Source organism: Myotis nattereri, assembly GCF_964212035.1.
Source record: "Myotis nattereri genome assembly, chromosome: 3".
Lineage (NCBI taxonomy): Eukaryota > Metazoa > Chordata > Mammalia > Chiroptera > Vespertilionidae > Myotis > Myotis nattereri.
The window spans coordinates 35,551,242-35,564,507 of NC_138077.1; the positions used below are offsets into that span (position 1 = coordinate 35,551,242).

Here is a 13,266-nt window from a genome sequence, read left to right on the forward strand (position 1 = left end):
TACATTAACTTTCACTGAATAAGATAATGAGTTTAAGAAAGTCAACTCAGTAATTATTTCAGTTCTAGAATTTCTCTCAGATAGAAACCCATTAGCTTTCCACATCCCCCCAGAAACTCTAACTTAGTGGAACTAATTTAAAAAATTCTAAATAGAATATTGAAATAGGGAAGAGGAAACATATATAAAATTAGGTTAAATATCAGTTATTTATAAAGGCACTTTAGAGCTGTCTGACTGGAAAAAATTAAATGTTTAGTGTGCAATGCTAGTGTTATCTGTTGTGAAAAATCCTGATGTTTAGTAATAAGAGTCTATAAATACTGTGACTGTACACAGCAGAGGAGTAGTCAAAACTAGTGTAGGAGAGGAAACACTTTTCTATTCTATCTTCTTAGATTTACTTGGGGTCCTGCAGATTAGACTGACGGATTATAAAAAGCAAAACAGAGACTTATTAACACACACACACACACACACACACACACACATCTAATGAAGGACTTACAGTTGTCTGAGGTTATTAACTTCTGTCCTTTCTGGTAAAGAGAGGAGGGAGGACACCTTTATAAATGTATGTCCTACCTTTAGGCAAGTAGGGGGAGGGCAGAGAGCTTTTCTTATATTTCTTTCTTATCAATTGCATTGAGTTCAACATAAATATCATGTGGAAATGGCATAGTTTAGGGTAGCATATTTTGCTACCCTTCATCATGTATGGAACATGTTTATTGCCTGATGGCTCCTGAGCCTTTTTACGCAGATCTGATTAATAGATAAACTGAGTACTTGGAAAACCTCTGGATCTTTCCTGATTTACATTGGAAATAGTGGGAATTATGCTGAAAGGAACTGAAATTGATGGGAAGGGTAAGAGGAGAGGTGAGGAAAGGTAATTGGAGTTCTGCATTGATTGTATTTGGGGAGAATTGGGGGAAATCAGGAGAGGTGGAGAGCTGAAGTTTATGAGACAAGAAAGCAGAAGTAAAATGTATTAAGAAGCATTTTTGTGATTATGGATTACATCATTTTGAATTTCAGAAAGACTTTAGTAAAGATTAATTTGTGTGTATTTTGTATTATTTATTGAATATCAACTTCAAGTATCAAGGCAGGAGCAAGAATCATTTACTGGTTAACACACATTTTGTAAGTTGTGGAAAAGGCTGAATTATTCAGAGAAAAGATTTTTTTAAGTTTCACTGTTTTTAGATTGTAGTGAATCGTTTTTGCATTACATTTAAATTCTTGTATAAGTAATATTGATTGGATTGTATTTCTAAAGTGTGTTGTGTTTATATTCTTCATAATGTTCTGAGAAGCAGAAACTTTATGAAACTGAATGGCAAGCATTATTTTTCTCCCTGTGAGCAATGCAGCATATAAAAGAAAAGTTTATAAAATATGAATGTTGCTTAGGTTGTTTATTGTCCCATTACTCATGGAAGATGGTGTGCCAGCCTTTATTTTTAATTTAGAAATTGGTACATAATAGTATAATTGGTATTAGTTGGTAAAACAACAACACAACAGTGGGATCAATGACATGTTCATAGAGGAGTGGGCATGTAATTGGAATTAAAGAGAACAGTAGTTCAGAGTAGTTTGTTTTTCCCACTTAGTTTGATACTACTTTGAAAAAGGAAATACTTCACTAGTTCAGCTTCAGGCACTACAATTAAATTGTTATAGTTATGTAACTTGTGCTAAGACTCAAAGACACCTCTTTTTTCTTAAGTTGAACATTAAGTGGTTGGACAATATGATCTCTTAAAATTCCTTATTATCCTCACAATTATCTCTTTGAGGAAGGAATTAAAAAGCAAGAATCAGGGGTTGACTCTGACTGGCAATATAATTAATGAACAACCTGGAGGTGGTGGACATGTGGAGATGATGGACATGTTTAATACCTTGATTAGGGTGATAGAATCACAAGCATATACATATGTCCAAACTCATGTTTTTATGTATCAATCATACCTCAGTTTAAAAAAATAAATGAATGACCTTTATTAAGACACCAATTATTACCTTTCATTTCTAATATATTTGCTTACCTGCATCCCACATAAAAAGGTGATTCATTCTTTTCTTCACACAAACTTTAAGAGTATACATTTTCTAATTGTATTTAAGGTTAGAAGTATTTAATAAGAAAATATTTATAGTACTAGAGGCCCAGTGCACATATTCGTGCACGGGTAGGGTCCTTAGGCCTGGCCGGCAATCAGGACTGATTGGGGCCTTCTGGCTGCCAGCAGGAGCCTTCCTTACTTAACTGCTGGCAACCGGCTGGGGCCTTCCTTCATTCCATGCCACCCCCTGGTGGTCAGCACACATCATAGCGAGTGATCAAATTCCCAGTCTCTTGGTTGAATTCCCAAGGGGACACTTTGCATATTAGGCTTTTACATATATAGATATTTAGGAACAAATATGGAATATATTTTGCCTCATTGCTTCATTTTAGCATTTAGTTATTGCTTTAATATTATTTGCGTAATAAAACAAGTAAATTTTTAAAATAACAAGAATGTATCCTTAAATCATTATAAATGTTCTCATTGCTTGAATCTATATACAATTTAGACCAAGACATTAATTTCACATGAGACTCATCTCCTAGGATGAATACAGCGGACATAAATACTAAATACCAAGTTACAGGTGCTTTAGCTTTAAAATGGTTCTCAATTTATAGTTCATAAAGCAGCCACATCAACATCACCTGGGAACTTAGTAAAAATGTAAATTGTTAGTTTTACTGAATGAGATCTCTAGTGGTAGGGACTAGATATCAGTATTTTAATATACCCTCAAGATAGATATTATGCACAAAATGTCTGACACCAACTTGGGTAGATTATTAGGAAAAAAGAATGAACTGAGTCTCTTTCCTGGTATCTATTATCCATTAGAATTTATTTGAAGCCAATGCAATTTGAATGGTTTTAGTGGAGAGCATTGATTATCTTTCATATCCTTACTTGTAATGTGAGGATGTGACTTTTATTGTCTCTTGGGTTAACTTTTTTTACTCTTGATTTTATTTGAAAGAATATGTGTTAGGAAGGAATGTGCAAAAGTGCAAACCAATGAAAATACAGGATGAAAACAAACTTTGAAAGTAACTGATATAGTCACACCTGACAGTTCATCTTATTCATTTGCAAAAAAAGTACAAGTTAGGATCAGGATACGTACAATGTAAAAAACTAAAGTAGAATAAGGTGACAGAGTGTTTTTGTGGGTAGTATTGTATATGTCTTTTGGTTGCATTATTGAGGAGGCTTTTGATGGAAATGATAATATTAGGGGGGAAATTGAGGGAAATGAATAATACATATTTGAACAAAAGCATTTCTGGGCCTGAGGATGGAAATGCAAACACCTTGAGGCAGGAGCTTGTCTCAGGAATAGAGGAATAGCAAGAAGTCAAGCAAGGAATGAGGAAAGTGAAAAAGCGGTGGGAAATAAGGTCAAAGATGGAAGAATATACCTCATCATGGGCCATAGTGAAACATGGGATTTTACTGTATGCCATTTGACCTCTGTAAAATGAAGGGTTTCTATAGGTGATTTTTAACATTTCTCTAAGCCTCAAATAAAGATTTGAAATCTTAGTTGAATATACCAACAAGCTAGGAATTAATAAAAAGTGAGTAAATCATGTTATTGACTTTATGGAGTAACTAGAGGCCCAATGCATGAAAATACATGCAAGAGTAGGCCTTCCTTCCCTCGGCTGCCAACACCAGCTTCCCGCCAGCACCTGGGGCCCAGGCTGCTTCCCTCCATCCCCAGCTTTGTCCAGAAGGTCGTCCAATCTAATTAGCATATTACCCTTTTATTATTATAGATGAGGACAAAAAACCTTCAAAATATCCTCTATAATAAAGGGTAATATGCAAATTGACCCTAATGGTAGAGTGACCAGGAACGACCAGTTGCTATGATGCACACTGACCACCAGGAAGCAGATGCTCATTACAGGAGCTGCCCCCCATGATCAGTGCACTCCCACAGGGGGAGCTCAGGTCAGCCACAAGCCGAACTGACCGCCACGAGTGCAGTGGCAGTGGTGGGAGCCTCTCCCACCTCCTCAACAGCACTAAGGATGTCTAACTGTGGGGATGTCCCGAGCGGGCCTAAGCTGGCAGGTGGACATCCCTCGAGGGCTCGAGGGCTGCCAGAGGGAGGTCTGTCTGCCAGCTTAGACCTGATCCCCGGGGGAGTGGGGAGAGGACCTAAGCTGGCAGGTGGACATCCCCTGAGGGGTCCCAGACTGCGAGAGGGATTCAAGCCAGGCTGAGGGATCCCCTCCAAGTGCACAAATTTCATGCACCGGGCCTCTAGTTTTGTAATAAAATTATATAAATCTATACTAAGATATACTAAGGGTGGGAAAAATTGGGGATGGAAAGGGTTATTAATTGAGTTTCAAACCTTAAAACTTGTTCTTCTTCCAGGCATGTATGGAATGAATAATCTTAAAACAGATCCAGTATTCCTACATTAAAGTACGGTGTCCTTCTGCTCTAATTAATACCTCTACCCTTTAGTTAATGTACCTAATAGAAGTGGCAAAACAGCTCTACATAATATTGTCTCTTCTAGGGGAAATATAGTTGAAAACAGAGTACTTTGCCAGCTTAGAAATACTCTCCACAAATGTAAAATAGAAAGAAAACAGTTGTATTATCAAATAAGCAGTAAGGCAAAATGTGATGTGCATCACAGGCAATCTGCTAAAGAGATTACAAAGACAGAAAGACATTTTAATCTTTTATATAGTTGAACAGGTACAACCCAATTGCAGACATTTGCACAAGATAAATAATAACTACCCAAGTAAGAGGACTTGACAGCACCATTTGTCAGGCATAGTTACCCTAAATTCACCTGGTAATGGGGTGGCCACCTGTGTTTGCTAATTGTCTTTATCCAAAGGAAAAATAAATGTCATGAATGTCTCAGATCTTTGTGATGGGGGAGGTTTGCAGCTTGGAACCAGCTGCCCATTGAAGTTAGTCTTTTATCCCCTAATAGAAACTTGGAGAGGGAGGCACAATCTTCCTTGATCAAGGCATTTCAAAGAGAGGTTCCCAAATCTGTGAAAAAAAAAAAAAAATGTTCCAGGTCTGTAAGACTGGCAAGAGGAGTATTTAGCTTCTTTTTTTTAACCCTTACCCAAGGATATATATGTATGTATGTATGTATGTATGCATGTACGTGTGTATGTATTTATTTAGAGCAGAAGAGAGAGGGAGGGAAATTTTGATTTGAGAGAAACATTGGTCGGTTGCCTCCCATACACACCCTGACCGGGGCTCGAAACTATAGCCTAAGTATGTGCCCTGACCTGGAATCAAACCCACAACCTTTGGTGTAGAGGACAATGCTGCAGCCAACTGAGCCAACCCTACCAGGGCATATTTAGCTTTTTAAAAGATTTACATAGTATCAAGGTAAAGAGAAAAAATTCAAATTACAAGTTTTATAAGGTAAATACTCTGAGAAAAGGAAGGGGAGTTTCTTTTCCTTTTTGCACTAGAGAAAATTACTTTTTCTCATTTAATTTGTATTTGTGCTTACACTCTTAATTTCATAAAACGTTGAAAGGTCTGGCACTGCCACTTAAAAATCTGGGTGTTTATGAAATCATCTTCCTTTACTTATGGATTTAGGAGAATGCTTGTGATTTTAAATAGACACTGAGGAGATTGTTTTGCAACCTAAAGTTTAGAGGTTGATACATGGTGGTGGACTAATCACAGTAGAGAGGTATGGATGGAGAAGAGTAAATAGTTTTAAGAGATATTTAGAAGATGGAATCTATTAGACTTGGGAATTAATTGGATATATAGGGTAAGAAAAAACATTGATCAAATGATGATATAGACATTTTTGGTTTAGATCCTGAGCACTGTGGAGCCATTCACTGATATGGAAGCCATTCCCTGATAGAGGATAAGGGGCAGACTTAATATAGGGAGGATTTAAGCAATGAAATAAGGCAAGCTTAAATATGATGATAAGACTTTCTATAGAACACACAAATAAATGTACAGATGTGAAAATAGTGTACTCTGATTTCTATCTGCCCCAAATGGTCTATACCTTAAACAGGCTATTTTCTTAACCTGTCTTTATCACTTTCCTCCTGGCCCCTCCCTCATTCTGCTACAGCAAGTAGTACTGCTTTTTGGAGTTATATTATTGAAGTACAATTGTAAATGAGATAGTTTATTCATAATGACAATACAATATATTCCTATTTAAGAAAAAAAATAAGTTTACCTAGAACAAACATCTGCCTTCATTTTTTTCCTCTCAAAGTACAGCTGAGATAAACATGAAAATAAATCCCATTGGTATTCAGGGATGGTGACCCCCATGGTTGAATGTGCAGTGAAATTTTGAATAATGAGAAAATTAATAAGTCTTGGAAACTGCACTTATCCAACAATCTGCTTTGTGGCACCCTTTCTTCACGATCCGTTGCCTGAGAATGATGACAGTGATTGTAACAGCTTGGCTAAAAATTCCTATTGGTAAATACCATCAACTCAGGTAAAGAAATTGCAAACCCAGGAACAATATCTAATCACTTGTGTGACTGCTACAGAGCAATGTAAATGACCTGTTCCTCGGAGCATTTTTTTTTTTTTTGTAATTTTCAGTTGAGTGTTTAGTTTTCATAAGAGAACTGTAAACAACACATTTATTAGAAAAATATGTTAAATGCAAATCTAATTCATAGATGTTTTCGGGTTGACTGTTAATATGTTGTTATTGTTGTTGTTGCTGTTGTTTTGAAATTGAACTTGAATGCTTTAGTGGGGTCTTTGGACTTGAGTTGCCACAGGCCCCACCTTAGTTCAGAGTCTTATACAGGCCCCAATTTACACATTTTTTAAAATACATTTTTATTGATTTCAGAGAGGAAGGGAGAAGGAGAGATAGAAACTGCAATGATGAGAGAGAATAATTGATTGGTTGCCTCCTACATGCCCCCTACTGGGGATTGAGACTGCAATCAGGGCACATGCCCTGACCAGGAATCCAACCTTGACCTCCTGGTTCATAGGTCAATACTCAACCACCAAGATACACTGGCTGAGATAAAACTTTAAAAAAAAAATCATTTGGCCTTATAGGCCTTTAAATCTATGGCTTCTAATCCCTCTGTTTGTAGCTATGATTTTAGGATTACTGGTTACAAGAATTCAGATAAAATCTTGTAAAATTGCATCATGCAACATAGCATGGCTTGTATTTTGTTAAGAGTAATAATGTTTTTCAGTGTTTTTTTAGATAATCTGTCTGTACATTGAAAACAAGAGTAGATCCAGGATCATCTATATAGTGGCTAAATAATTAGAGAGACTCATGATTCTATGTTTGTTAGAATAGAAATGCATTGAAGTCACTCTCTGATCAAAATCCTTATTTTGCAGCTGAGGAGAGAAGAGTCCTGGTGGGAATGAATTCTGAGACAAATTTAATTGACCAAAAAGTATTGGGGGTTGGCAACCTCACATTTTGCTTTTTGGAATGTAAGAGAGCCTAGGGTCTGTGATAAGGAACTAAAATGCTACTTCTGATATTCAACAGCCAGGTGACAAATATCGTGGATAGGCAATGACTTATGTTTCATCTTTTTTTGCATCTATAAAATTAGACCCGCTTAAAGACTGAGTTGTTAATTAATTTCTTCTCATGTTCTTTTTCTTTAAATATAGATTCAAACACACACACACTGACTATAAATGAATATTCATGCAAATACACAGGTATTTAATGTTATAATATTTATGGCAATTGGTCTTAGGGTAATTAAGATTTGAATCTACCGTTGCAATGACAAAGTAAGCCAACTTTTGCTACAATAAAACTATATGCCTACCTCTCTACACACAGAGCTCAGTATATAAAATTTCTGATCTAATGAACACATAGTTATCATTTCTACTGACATATATCATTTTTTTTACTCAACTTCATATCTTTATACACATTTGCTCCTTTAAAAATAAAGGATTAGCTCATCAGCAGCCGAATCTTTCTAATAGCACCTGAGCCACTGACAGGGTGTCAGAGAAAGTGCCTATAGGAGACATAAGTCTGTCCTTGGTTTTATGTTGAGTAGAAACAAAATGTGCTGACTAAGTGACCTGAGCAACCTCTTGATGGCATGATGTCTTGTTCAGACTTGTGATGAGTTTTAGTAGGCAATTAGTTTTGAAAGATTGCCAGATTGGTTTTGAACTCTATCAGACATTTGAGGCCCAAAAACTTCACTTCTGGTAGTCCAGGGCTTAATGACAGAAGGAAAAGTGTGACTGGGTAGGTTATTTCTTGAATATATGCTGCTCTCCAGGAAGAATCAACTTGCTAAAGCCATTTTCTGGAATCGTTTCCTCACATAACATATTGCTAAGCTCTTTGTGCTTCCAATACTTAAGTACACTGAATACCCTACAGTTATGGACATAAAAAGTGAAAAAAAAAATCTAAACATTAATGAGTTTCTTTTCTTACACTCTTTCTGAAACAAGGATACACTTATTAAATGATTTGCTACCCTTCCTTCATATATTGTTGTAATTGCTGATCTAAGGCAGATACACTCCTGTTCTATGTACATATTTACAAAATCATCCTCAGACAAGAAAATTATAAAACATGTTGTCAAGCTTTCAGGGCAACACCAATACAATTTCACAACACTGCCTGTTGACAAGGAGAACATGCTAAGATGCCCTAAATTAATTACAGCAGGCTGGAGGGTGGAAGGAAGAGACAAGAGAGGTTAATCAGTTAAGAACAGCTGGGCAAAACCAACAAAGGACTGCTTACATTCCTGAATGTATGTCAAAACTTTGAGTTAATTTCCTTGATTACCTAAAAAAAAAATAGCCAGGCATCACTGACCATCAGGTCCCTCTGCTTCTTGCTTACACATAAACTTTATAGACCGTTGCCCATGACCGATCCAAAGCAGCAAACACTTCTTTATGGCTTAATGCACCTATCTCAGAACGACTCCCGCTTCACCTTCTCCCGCCCCCTATGTCTGTAGCCAGTGTAAATTCTTTCAAAGCAACTTACATCTTTCTTCCCAACTGTTTCCATACACGAAAGAGCCGGCCAACACCAAGACCTCAGATGTGTGTGTTTTCCATCCAGCCCTGTAGCTACCTGGGGTTCAGGCTGCATGCCCCTGGACCTGGTCTTTTTCTGGCTAGCATTTGGCTCAACCAACCCTTTCTTTCAGAAACACTATGGTCATGAAAGTATTTTGTTTAACATAGCTAAGGCTTTACTTAATATCCATAACTTGAAATAGTTTTGTATCTGTCTTTGAATAGCTCCTCATTCTATTGGTGTACATTTCATGCCCTTAAAAATGTTAGAATTTTTTTTCCAGACTAAGTAAACAAAACTTCTTTAGTCTTTTTCATTATACATATTTTTTTCTAGCTTTGTTTACTTTCATGCCTCTTGTTCTCATGAAGGGAAACTTCCAAGTAATTCAGTTTACTTCCATCTTTACCCCAGTAATGCTTAGTGTTCTTCATGCTATTAGATTCATACTCTTATGTAACACTAGGGGCCCAGTGCACAAATTTGTATACCTTGGAAGGAACTGTGGGCCATGGTGGGCACAAGGGCAGGTCTCAGCCCATCCTCTGCACTCCCACCCAGCCCCTCCCGCCATGACTCCCAGCCCTGTCTGCCAGAAGCCCTGCTCCTCCCACCGTTGCTCCCAAGTGCTCATGGTGCCAGCCCTGTTCACACCCGCTGACGGCGCAAAGCAGTTGGGGCCAGAGCAAGCATTAGATGCAAGTGGGGCTGGCGCTGTCAGTGGGTGCGATCAGTGGCTGCTGTCCCGATTGCCCCTCAGTAGCTCCGGGAGGTGGAGAAGCTCTCAGGGGCAATCAGGGCCTGTAGCCTCTGCTCGCACCTGCTGAGGGCACCAAGTGATCAGGACCAGTGCTGGGTGCCAACAGATGGTGCGAACATGGCGCGTGGGAGCAAAGAATTTTCAGTAACCACCAGAGGCTTATCCTGATGACAGCGACCAGCACCCTGTCTTGGTCTGATGCCCCCCACTCACATGCTCCATCATCCTACTGTGGCCAATGCCCGCCATATTCCATGCTCTGCCGCCTGCTGCCAACACCCACCATGTTCTGCGCATTCTCTCTGGTGGTCAATGCATGTCATAGTGACCGGTTGTTCTGTTGTTTGGTTGTTCTGCTGATAGGTCTATTTGCATATTAGGGTTATATATATATATATATATATATATATATATATATATATATACTAGAGGCCCGGTGCACAAAAATTTGTGCACTCGGGGGGGGGGGGGAAGGGGGTCCCTCCGCCAGGCCTGTACCCTCTCACAGTCTGGGACCCCTCAGGGGATGACCACCTGCTAGCTTAGGCCTGCTCCCCGGGGGATTGGGCCTAAGATGGCAATTAGACATCCCTCTGGCAGCCCGGCAGCCCTCGGGGGATGTCCACTTGACAGCGGGGAGCATGCCTAAACTGCAGTCAGACATCCTTAGCACTGCTGAGGAGGCAGGAGAGGCTCCCACCACCACTGCTGTACTGGCAGCCAACAGCCTGGCTTCTGGCTGAGCAGAGCTCCTCCCATGTGAGAGCAACCTGACCACCAGACAGCAGCTTCTGCATTGGGCGTCTGCCCCCTGGTGGTCAGTGTGTGTCATAGTGACCAGTCATTCCTAGTTGTTCTGCTGTTAGGGTCAGTTTTCATATTACCCTTTTACTATATAGGATAGAGGCCTGGTGCAGGGGTCGGGGCCGGCTGGTTTGCCCTAAAGTGTGTCCCGGATCAGGGTGGGGGTCCCGCTTGGGTGCCTGGCCAGCCTGGATGAGGGAATGATGGCTGTTTGCAGCTGGTCACAGCCCCTTCATGGTGGGAGTCCTCACTGGGGTGCCTGGACAGTCTGGGTGAGGGGCTGAGGGCCGTTTTCAGGCTGGCGGGTGACTGAAGCTCCCAACCTCTCCTTTTTTTATTTTATTTTTTATTTTGGGATTTATTTACCTTCTATGGCTGTCACTGGAGCTGAGAGCTGGCTTTAGCTCTGTGGCTCAGCTCCAGCTCTGAGACCTTGGCTGCTGAAAGCAGGTATCTGGGTTTGTTTGGGTTCTATAATTGTAACACTGTTGCAGTCCTGCTCTCTCCAGTTCTGACAGCTGAAAGCAGGTTTCTGGAGTTTGTTTAGCTTCTATATTTGCAACATTGTTTCTTAGAGTGCAAGCTCAGAGGCCAGCAGTGGCAGGGGGGAACGTTGGCTTACTCCATCACTGGAGCAAGCAAGCCTCCTGTTCGCTTCAAGCTGCCTGTCTGCCAGCCGCCATCTTTGTTGACAGTTAATTTGCATATCTTGCTGATTATCCAATGGGAAGGGTAGCAAAGTTATGGTTAATTACCATGTTTCTCTATTATTAGATAGGATAGATTTTGTAAATACTTGGAGTTGTTGGATGGAGGTTGTAGAAACATGGACATGTAATCTCTTTTTGACTCACATGTTAACTTCTCCTCTGTGTTTATATGGATCATTTATTTTCTGACTCAATCTTTTTCAAATTTTTTGGATACCATATATACAATGAAGATCATAAAGGGCACTAATATGAAGTGCAGGTGTCACTAAGTGCTGTCTATTCATCACCCAGGTTTAAGTGTAGAACATTTCTAGCCTCCCCCTCTTTTCTCCCAGGTACACACACTCAACAAACACACCTGTGACACTGCACCCCGTCTGAGAGCACTCTCCCAGGGATGCCATCAACTCCTCCCCCTGAGGTGGGGGGAGCCCAGGGGTGACACCTGCATGGCAGAAGCCTGGTTCTTAGGGCACAGTCAGAAGATGCCAACCAGGGGTGCGCACATTGGCAGTGACCCCCGGGAGGGCTAATGCACGCAAATCGAGATGGTGAGGACACAACACCATGAAGGAAGGGCCAGGGCGCAACAACAGAGTGTGCACAGGTGACCCTCACACCACAGGGAAGCCACCACGACTTTCTTCAGCTGTCCATTCATTCATCTGCCGGGTCTGACCCAGACAAGGGCTCGCATCCTGGGCAGAGCACCCCGCCCCCACCCCAGGACAAGCTGTGCCTAGCCATTTTGGGATTTTTTAAAATTGAATTAACTGGGGTAACATTGGTTAATAAAATTATATAGATTTCTATGATACATCATCTGAATATTATTTTGTGCATTCGCCATTTAAAGTCAAGTGTCTTTCCATCACTATTTATCTGCCTCTCCCTTTACCCTATTCTGCCTTCCCCCTCACCCCTCCCTCCCTCTGGTAATCACCATACTAGTACTCTCTCTATGGTATTATTTTGAAACATGGGCTATTGAAAGTATTTCATATAGAAGTTAGGTATTTCAAGGGCGGGGAATTAGCTCAAATGGTAGAGCGCTCGCTTAGCATGCGAGAAATTAGGTATTTCAATCTCACTACTAAAGGGAATCTTTAATATTTCTATTATAATTCCTACTCATATTTTTAACTGGATAACATATAACTATAGTTTGAATTTTGGCTAAAATCCATATGATGAATCTCACTTGTATGTTATGTCTCTACACATTATTATTTCCCTACTGAATTTTTCTCATCTTAAAATTATATAAATCTTGCCAAAACTGGTTTGGCTCAGTGGATAGAGCGTCGGCCTGCGGACTGAAGGGTCCCAGGTTCGATTCCGGTCAAGGGCATATACCTGGGTTGCAGGGCACATCCCCAGTGGGAGATGTGCAGGAGGCAGCTGATCGATGTTTCTCTCTCATCGATGTTTCTAACTCTCTATTTCTCTCCCTTCCTCTCTGTAAAAAATCAATAAAATATATTTAAAAAATTATATAAATCTCTAAACATGTAAGATTAGCATGGAAGTAGATTCATGAAAGTTTGTTGTAACGATATTTTAAAATTCTATGAATTTTCTGTTGATAACTGAAACGCAGATGTAGACTGTTGAATCTAAATATTATGATATGACATTAGTGTGACATTAATGCTTTCAGACTTTCTTATTGCTTTTGGAGAAATATTCAATGTTAATATCAGCATTGAATCACAATAGGTTGTACAACTGTAACATGGACTCTTATAAATCTAACAGGTTATTGATATTTTCATTGAAACTTGAAATAATGTTGAAATTTTGAATAGTTCAAATAAATTCTGAGCACCTGCAGAG

At 39.6% G+C, this 13,266-nt stretch overlaps 1 protein-coding gene across 2 annotated transcripts in view; it reads left to right on the plus strand.

The window, feature by feature from the left end:
* NLGN1 (neuroligin 1) overlaps positions 1 to 13,266 on the plus strand; it is a gene marked incomplete at its 3' end in the record, with an annotated part of 2,013,512 nt that overhangs the window by 1,668,091 nt on the left and 332,155 nt on the right. The window lies entirely within an intron of this gene.